This window comes from Glycine max, chromosome 5 (assembly GCF_000004515.6).
Source record: "Glycine max cultivar Williams 82 chromosome 5, Glycine_max_v4.0, whole genome shotgun sequence".
In the NCBI taxonomy this organism is placed as follows: Eukaryota; Viridiplantae; Streptophyta; class Magnoliopsida; order Fabales; family Fabaceae; genus Glycine; species Glycine max.
The window spans coordinates 11,011,927-11,019,741 of record NC_038241.2 but is presented as its reverse complement, the minus strand read 5'-3'; the positions used below and the strand labels follow the sequence as shown (position 1 = coordinate 11,019,741).

General features: G+C 39.9%; 1 non-coding gene across 1 annotated transcript; it reads left to right on the top strand.

Moving 5' to 3' along the window:
* The first annotated feature begins 6,867 nt into the window (after positions 1-6,867).
* On the top strand, positions 6,868-6,974 carry LOC113001789 (small nucleolar RNA R71). The gene has a single exon (XR_003267275.1). It is a non-coding gene; the product is annotated as a small nucleolar RNA R71 (small nucleolar RNA).
* The last annotated feature ends 841 nt before the right edge of the window (positions 6,975-7,815 follow it).

Sequence of the window (7,815 nt, the reverse complement as noted above, 5' to 3'; positions counted from 1 at the left end):
CAAAACAGAAAAACGTAAAACCTAAAACAAAGCTCTGAATAATGAATAGCATAACAGAATAGCCTGCACGAATCCCAAGGCAGCTATTTAAAAAGAGTCACTCAAAGTCACTGGGCCCTATTACAATACTCTGGCCCAAAACGAAATAAACACTGAACAACATAAAATAAAATTGCGAAATTTCCTAATTAGAAATTAACTAAGGTAAGCGCTGCTTTATTTGCCCTCTTCAAGTCCACAACCAAAATCCGGATTAAGCCCAATGTTTCATTAATTCCTGAAATTAGATTAAAAACATCAAATTAGCTAAATGAGCCCAAATAATAAAACTGCCTAATTAATTGACAATTAAGACCAATCAGTAATTAAAATGGTGCAAAAAGGGTTTAGAAAATAGAAGAAAATGATGGCACATCAAAACCCCCCATACTTAGCCTTTTGCACTCCTGGGCAAAATGAAACAAAGAACAAAATCCAAGGATATCAAAGGAGACAAACAAAAACATTCACATATTTCTCAATGAACATCAAGGAATGAAAGGAATGGGTAACATCTAACATAAGGAGATCCAAAAAGTCAAGACATTCATGAAAATCATCCAAGCAACCCAATCATGGCAAAATAGTTAATCAGCTCAAGAATGAAAAGTGATAAAGCCTCACAAGATATACACTCTATCTCTCAAGTGTCTAGGCTACTATTTACCCTCAAAGCACCCATGAAAGCAAACACCACATAAACTTGGCAAGATTCTAAAATTGACAATCAACCCATAAACACAAGCACATGAGGATCAAAAGGTCTTTTAAGGTTGTAATGGGGCCAAGGACAAGGTATGGAAAAATATGGAATAAGTGGCTAAATCCCAAAGGAATAGAGGAGCAATGGGGAATAAGTGCATATTAAGAAAAAAATAAAAAATAAAAAGAAGTAAAGATAAAATTAAACATGAAGAGTAGAACCAAGAGTTTCATCATTCTTGTGCCATTTAAGATCTTATTCACTCAACTTTATTGCTTTTCTTTTTTTTTTTCGATTTTTTTTTATCTTAGCCTTTGAGAAAACATTTCATTCAGCATGTCAACATTTAACCAATATACAATGTACATCAAGTATGGCCAAAATACATCATGAAGCATAGCCAACAAAACAAGTTTCCAATGAAACAAAACCCCCCACACTTATTCCCAAAACAATTCCAAAGCTCCAAAATTCCTTAAGGATATGGTGATATCATGGTTTTTCACTTAAGGCTTGTAGTGAGCTTCAAAACAAGGAAAGGGAAACAAGGCTCAAAAGGGCTATCAAAGGAATTAATTCAAGGTAAGTCCATTTGGCTAGAAGCTTATAAGAACAAAATTGCCTAATCATTTCCAAATATGCATGTGAATTAGGACGCATCAACAAGAATCAAGCCAAGGCTATTGTGCAAGCAATCAATGGGGCAAAACACACCAAATGATTATGATGATGGATGGCTCAAATTCTCACAAAGGTAAATCATCACTTTCAAATTGAGCTTTCAAAACTATCATGACATGTAGAGAAGAATCAAGGATTTCAAGTCACAAAATGTCAAGAACTTTTATTTTCAAAACAATTACCCATTTCTTGAACATATCCTATAATTCAAAGAAAAACATGCAAAGTCGTACGTGCACACAAATTGACCCAAAATATTAAACTGAAAATCCGACGAAACTAACAACATTAACAAATTAACACAACTAACAAATTAACAAAACCAACAAAACTAGCAAAACCAAAGAACACTCCCCCCCCCCCCATACTTAAACAACACATTGTCCTCAATGTAGCACAATTAAAAGATTAAAAACAATTAAATCATCAAAGAGAATCGGACAAGTGTAATAAAAGCAAAGAAGGAGATAGGAAAAGAAAAACTCCCTAAGTCATGGTGGAGGAAGAGTAGGGTGGAGTAAGGAAGTCTCTTCCACCACTACGTCCACTAAAGAAGGGTTCGTGAGGAATGGCTTAAGTCGATGTCCTTGACCTTGAAGCTCTTGTTTGTGGAGTCGCTTTTGATCTCAACTGTACCATAAGGAAAAACATTAGTAACAACAAAAGGACCAATCCACTTAGACCTCAACTTACCACTCATGAGTCCAAGCCTAGAATTATACAATAACACTTTTTGCCCAACCACGAAGTCTTTTTTAACTATCATGCTATCATGGAACTTCTTGGTCTTTTCTTTGTAGAACTTGGCATTCTCGTAGGCTTCTAGGCGGATTTCATCTAACTCACTCAGTTGCAACTTTCTTTCCTCACCAGCTTGATCCATAGAGAAGTTGCAAGTCTTCACTGCCCAGTATGCTTTGTGCTCAATTTCCACTGGAAGATGACATGCCTTTCCAAAGACAACCCGATAAGGAGACATTCCTATGGGTGCTTTGTAGGCAGTCCGATGTGCCCAGAGAGCATCATCAAGCCTGGTACTCCAATCTTTCCTGCTTGGCTGCACAATCTTCTCTAAAATTCTCTTGATTTCCCTGTTAGAAATTTCTGCCTGTCCATTGGTCTGGGGGTGGTATGGTGTGGATACCCTGTGTACCACCCCGTACTTTTTAAGCAGGGCATGCATTGTCTGTTGCAAAAATGGGTTCCTTGATCACTAACAATTGCTTTAGGTACTCCAAACCTGCAAAACAGATTAGACCTGACAAATCTGCAACAACTTTAGCATCATTAGTTCTAGTGGGCTTGGCTTCCACCCATTTTGAAACATAATCAACTGCAAGGAGAATGTAAACATAACCAAAAGAGACAGGAAAAGGCCCATGAAATCTATACCCCAGACATCAAACACCTCACAGAATAGCATAGGTTGCTGAGGCATTTGTTGTCGCCATGTAAGTGTATTTCCTGCTCTCTGACACTGCTCACAAGTGCTGCAGATCTTCCACGCATCTTTAAAGATGGTGGGCCAATAAAAACCACAATCAAGCACTTTGCGAGCTGTCCTTTGAACACCCAGATGACCTCCCGGTGCGGAAGAATGACAGAACTGCAGGACTGAGTCAGTCTCATGATCTGGAATGCATCGTCTAATGACCTGATCACTGCACAATTTCCACAAGTAGGGGTCATCCCAAATAAAATGCTTAGCATCACTTTTAATTTTATCTTTTTGGGCCTTAGATGCTAAGGGAGGAAAAACAGAGGCAACTAAATAATTGACAATGTTAGCAAACCAGGGAGTAGAAAGAGAGTCAGAAATACTATACAATATATACAAATGATCATCCGGGAAATCATCCCGAATAGGTGAATCTGCATCAGAGACACGTTCGATCCGACTCAAATGATCAGCAACTAGATTTTGTGCTCCGCTCCTATCACGGATCTCCAAGTCAAACTCTTGGAGCCAGAGCATCCATCGGATCAACCTAGGCTTAGAATCAGCCTTCTTCAACAAGTACTTTAGAGCTGCATGGTCAGTATAAACAATAATGCGAGTACCAAGCAAATAAGATCGAAATTTTTCAAGAGCAAAAACTATGGCTAGAAGCTCTTTCTCAGTAGTAGTATAATTTGCTTGGGCAGCATCTAAAGTCCTAGAAGCATAATATATCACCCTGGGCAATTTATCAATTTTCTGAGCAAGGACAGCCCCCAATGCATAATTTGATGCATCACACATAAGCTCAAAAGGGGCTGTCCAATCGGGTGCCTGGATGATGGGGGTGGTAGTCACGCTCTTTTGAGGCAATCAAAAGCCTCTTTGCATTGTCATTAAAGTCAAACTCCACCTCCTTTTGCAACAAGTTGGACAGTGGAAGGGCTACTTTGCTAAAATCCCTTATAAAGCGCCTGTAGAATCCTGCATGACCAAGAAAAGATCGCACCTCTCGCACACAAGAGGGGTAAGGCAATTGTGAAATAACAGAAATTTTTGCAGGATCTACTTCAATGCCCTTATTGGAAATAATGTGGCCTAAAACTATACCTTGCTCAACCATAAAATGACATTTTTCAAAATTTAGAACAAGGTTAGTTTCAATGCATCTATTCAAAACTTTTCCAAACTATCCAAACAACCATCAAAAGAGGATCCATATACAGTGAAATCATCCATAAACACCTCTATGCAATTTTCTAAAAAATCACTAAAATACTAATCATGCACCGCTGGAAGGTACCAGGGGCATTGCACAGGCCGAAAGGCATCCTCCTATAGGCAAAAGTGCCGAAGGGGCAGGTGAATGTGGTCTTTTCCTGATCCTCAGGAGCAATAGTGATTTGCATATAACCAGAAAAACCATCAAGGAAACAGTAGTGAGATTTACCTGCCAGGCGTTCAAGCATCTGGTCAATGAATGGCAGGGGAAAATGGTCCTTTTTGGTAACCTGGTTCAGCCTCCTATAGTCGATGCAGACTCTCCAACTGTTCTGCACCCGAGTAGGAATCAGCTCCTCCTTCTCATTTTTATCACGGTGAGGCCAGTTTTCTTCGGGACTACCTGGACGGGACTCACCCATTGGCTGTCGGAGATAGGATAAATGATTCCAGCTTGCAAAAGCTTGGTTATCTCCTTCTTCACTACATCAAGAATCACCGGGTTGAGTCTTCTCTGTGGCTGTCTTACTGGTTTAGCTCCATCCTCTAAATTTATTCGATGCATACATGTGGATGGGCTAATACCAGGAATGTCCGCCAGGGTCCAGCCTATAGCCTTCTTATGCTCTTGAGGACTGACAACAACTTCTCTTCTTGCTCATCAGCAAGGGAGGCAGATATAATCACTGGAAAACTCTTGCTATCATCCAAGTAAGCGTATTTTAAATTTGATGGCAGAGGCTTCAATTCTGGTGTGGTCGGCTGGACAGTGGTAGAAGGAGATGGTTTCTCAGCCTTTAGCTCATAAAGAAAGTCAGAGGTATGTGTACTTCCTGAAACATGGTTAGTCCTATCTGACTCTATAAAATCAATCCCGAGAGGTAAAACACCACCACTAGACATGCAATCAATATCACTCTCAGATTCACTCTCAGCATCAAATTCAGACATATGATCAAGTACAATTTCAGACTCAATGCATGAAGAGTGAGAGGCATGCAGATTAGAATAAAGATCAGTCATGTATTCATCAACAACATGGTCAATTATTTCAGCACGAAATACAGAAAGATCTTCAGATGGGTATTTCATAGCATCCAGAATATTAAAATGAACAGTTATATCACCAAACTCCATGGATAGTGTGCCTGCATATACATCTATCTTAGTTCTAGCAGTTTTCATAAAGGGTCTGCCTAGAATGATGGGAACTGATCCTTGAGAAAATCCATCCTCCATATTCAAAATATAAAAATCAACAGGGAAAATCAGTTCACCAACTCTAACTAAGACATCTTCTATGAAACCAACAGGATAGGCAACACTTCTATTAGCTAAATGAATTACCACATCAGTTGACTGCAAGGGACCTAGAGATAAAGAATTAAAAATAGACAGAGGCATAACACTAACAGAAGCTCCTAAATCTAGCATGGCATTGTCAAACTTACTATTCCCTATAATACAAGGTATGCTGAATGTACCTGGATCTTTGCATTTTTCAGGAATTTGAGGAACAGATTTACCAATCAATGCAGAGACATTTCTGCCCATGCTAATTCGTTCACTTCCTTTAAGCTTCCGCTTATTAGTGCACAGCTCCTTCAAGAATTTAGCATATCTTGGAATTTGCTTTATTGCATCCAACAGAGGTATGTTTACCTCTACTTTTCTAAACGTTTCCAAGATCTCTTTCTCTGCCTCTTCCATTTTTTTGTTGGAAACTGCTCTTGGAGGGAATGGAAGAGGAGGGATGTGCTGCTTCTGCAAATCAGAATTACCAGTGGAAGATTCACCTGCACAGAAATTGTTAGGCAAATTTTTGTCATCACCTTTTTCTGGAGTAGAGTAAAGTTTGGCAGGTTCATTTGCAGATGAGGAAGGTGCTACGGGTTGAGGTCCTTGACACTGCTTTCTTGACCTCAATGAAATGGCACTGACATTTTTGGGATTTTGGACAGCTTGAGAAGGCAGCTTGTCAGAATTTTGGGACTGTTGTTGATTCAATTGGGTAGCCAATTGTCCCATCTGATTGGTTAAGCTCTGAATGGAGGCTCTGGTCTCTTGCTAAAACTGCATGTTATGCATAGTCATTTGCCTCACAAGTTCTTCGAGGGAAGGTTGTGGAGGGGTCTCAATTGTTGGTTGTTTCTGGGGCTGTTGTTGTTGTTGGATTAGTGGATGAATGTATGGTCTGCTTGGGCCAGCAGCATTTTGGAAGGAAGGAGCAGGCTGCTGTTGTTGCTGTTGAGGGCTAGACCATCTGAGATTAGGGTGATTCCTCCATCCAGGGTTGTATCTGTTGCTGGAGAGGTCATAATTGTTCTGCTGAGGTTGGTTTTGCTGCTGAGGTTGAGGAGGTCTATTGTAAATGTTTGCAGCATAAGCTTCAGGCTGCTCAATTGCTCCAGGTTGCTGCATAGAAGGGCAAAGGTCTGTATGGTGGTCAGCAGAGGAGCACAAACCACAGACCCTTGTGACAGGTACAAATTTCTTATTCAAGGCCAGCTGGGTTACCAAGTTAACCAATGCATCATGTTTGCCTTCAAGCTTCTTAGTTTCAGATGATACAGTTGAGTTTGTAGCTACCTCATGCACTCCTCTAATGACTATAGCATCATTTCTGGCGCTAAACTGCTGGGAGTTGGAAGCCATCTTCTCAATTAAATTTCTGGCTTCAGCAAGAGTCATGTCTCCAAGGGCTCCACCACTGGCAGCATCTATCATACTTCTCTCCATATTACTGAGTCCTTCATAAAAATATTGAAGAAGAAGCTACTCCGAAATCTGATGGTGGGGGCAACTGGCACATAGTTTTTTAAATCGCTCCCAGTACTCATACAGGCTCTCTCCACTGAGTTGTCTAATACCTGAGATATCTTTCCTGATGGCTGTGGTCCTGGAAGTAGGGGAAATTTTTCTAAGAATACTCTCTTAAGGTCATCCCAGCTCGTGATGGACCTTGGAGCAAGGTAATACAGCCAGTCCTTTGCCACTCCCTCTAATGAATGAGGAAAAGCCTTCAGAAATATGTGATCCTCTTGGACATCTGGGGGTTTCATGGTGGAGCAGACAATATGAAATTCCTTCAAATGTTTGTGCAGGTCTTCACCTGCAAGACCATGAAACTTTGGAAGCAAATGGATCAGTCCAGTTTTAAGAACATATGGGACATCCTCATCAGGGTATTGGATGCACAAGCTTTCGTAGGTGAAATCAGGTGCAGCCATTTCCCTTAGAGTCCTCTCACGGGGTGGAGGTTGTGCCATGTTCTCAGAATGTGCAAAATCAGAATGTTCAGAATCAGAATGCTCAAAATTATAATGTTCAAGATCAGGATGTTCAAAATCACCAATAACAGAATGCACAAATTCACCAGTAATGGAATGCTCAGAATGATCAAAAGGTATAAAATGATGCCTAACTAATCTATGAAATGTCCTATCTATCTCAGGATCAAAGGGTTGTAAGTCAGATGGATTGCCTCTAGTCATACACTACATTCAGCATACACAACTAGTTGCCTTGTCATGTAAATAAAGGTGTAGGTTTGAACTACAGCTACCCTCAAATGATATCCAAATGACTTGAAATTTTGTGAGCAACCTTATAAAAAGATGAGAAGATAGCACAAAAAATTTCAGACAAAAATTCAAAGTCTAACTATAGAAGCTAAAATTGGTAGGTTAAGAAAAATTAGTGAATAAAACTTGAAAAATAAAAAACTTTTGAC